Source organism: Rattus norvegicus, chromosome 9 (genome assembly GCF_036323735.1).
Source record: "Rattus norvegicus strain BN/NHsdMcwi chromosome 9, GRCr8, whole genome shotgun sequence".
Taxonomy (NCBI): Eukaryota; Metazoa; Chordata; class Mammalia; order Rodentia; family Muridae; genus Rattus; species Rattus norvegicus.
The window spans coordinates 7,253,734-7,255,581 of NC_086027.1; the positions used below are offsets into that span (position 1 = coordinate 7,253,734).

General features: G+C 50.3%; 1 pseudogene; it reads left to right on the forward strand.

The window, feature by feature from the left end:
- LOC134480260 (brain acid soluble protein 1-like) lies at positions 1-1,428 on the forward strand (annotated as a pseudogene).
- Positions 1,429-1,848: the final 420 nt, after the last annotated feature.

Sequence of the window (1,848 nt, forward strand, 5' to 3'; positions counted from 1 at the left end):
AAGTGAAGTGAACTCTTCTCATCGGCTCCTCTGAGGAGAGGAACTCCATGATGGGAGGCAAGCTGAGCAAGAAGGGTTACAATGTGAATGAGGAGAAGGCCAAGGACAAAGACAAGAAGGCTAAAGGCGCGGGCACCGAGGAGGAGGGGACCCCAAAGGAGAGAGAACCCCAGAAGGCCGCCCACACCACTGAGGTCAAGGAGAGCGCAGAGAAGCCCAAGGACACTCCAGATGGGGAGGCATGGGCTGAGGAAAAGGAGGCCGACCAACAGGCGGCCGGTAAGGAGGAGGCGCCCAAGGCCCAGCCCGAGAAGAGCGAGGGCGCCACGGAGGAGCAGCCCGAGCCCCGGCCAGTGCCTGAGCAGGAGGCGGCCTGTCCCGGGCCCGCGATGGGCGGCGAGGCCCCCAAGGCCGGCGAGGCGAGCGCCGAGCGCCGAGGGCACCCGCGCGCCGGATCCCGCGCCCCAGGAGGGGGGCGAGGCCAAAAAGACTGAGGCTCCCGCCGCTGGCCGCGAGGCGAAAAGCGACGCGGCCCAGGCGGCTTCAGATTCTAAACCTAGCAGTGCGGAGCCCGCGCCCTGGTCCACAGAGACGCTCGCGGCCTCTGAGGCGCCCAGTTCCGCGGCCAGGCCCCCCAGGCACCGGTCTCCAGCTCCGAACAAAGAACAAAGCGTGGCCATCAGAGGTCACTCGCAAAGGACCGGTCTCAAGCTCTCTCTGTCTCTGTATCCTATACTAACTTGTTTCAAATTGGAAGTGAGGCTATGTATTGCCCAAGGGATTAAAAAATAAAAAAAAGAAAAGAAAAGAAAAGAAAAAAAAATAGGAGGATGTGTCCCATCCGGGGAGGGAGGGAGCGGGGAGCATCCAAATAGTATTTTTGTGGGGAAATATCTAATATACCTTCAGTCACCTTGACCAGTCAGTCCTGGATTTTACAGACCATTGTCTGAAAGTACATCATCTGTACCTGAACCGCTATCCCCTAGGCTCCATCCTTTAAAAACCCCAGCATCCCTCCTGTGATACAGCTGGGGAGGAGGGTGTTTGATTTTGCCCACAGGGCCAGTGCCAAGGCAATCAGATCTTTATGAAAGCAGTATTTTCTGTTTCTTTTTTAATCTACAGCCTTTTCTTATTTTTTTTTAACGTTTGTGGATGAATGCCAACTTTCAGACGGAGACCACTTAGCTTGTCCACATTGTATCTCAATGCCAGCCCTCCACTCTTCCTCTCCAGATAGTTTTGGGAGTGACAAACATTCTCTCACCTTACTTAGCCTACCTAGATTTCTCATGACGAGTTAATGCATGTCCGTGGTTGGGTGCACCTGTACTTCTGTTTATTGGTCAGTGGAAATGAAAAATAAAAAGTCTGCATTCATTGCAGCTCCAGTTTTCTTCCATCTGTGTCTCAGACCCCAACACACCAGCCATTGGAAAATGGAAAATAAATAATAAATAAATAAATAAATAAATAAATAAATAAATAAATGTACAATGGATGCGTTGAAATTATATGTAAGAGTATAAATGGCATGAAAGTAATAAAGCTAAGCAATTAAAAAGTAAAAAAAAAAAAAGTGAAGTGAAACATACAAACTGGTGGTTTGAATATGCTTGGCCGAGGAATGGCACTATTAGGCAGTGTGGCTTGGAGGAAGTTTGTCACTATGGGGGTGGGTTTTGAGAGACTGTTCTCTTACCTGCCTGGAATTCAGTCTTCTAGAAGCTTTCAGAAGGCTGTAGAACTCTCAGATCCTCCAGTGTCAAGACTGCCTAGATGCTGGCATGCTCCTGTCTTGATGATAAGGGACTGAAACTCTGAATCTGTAAACCAGCCACAATT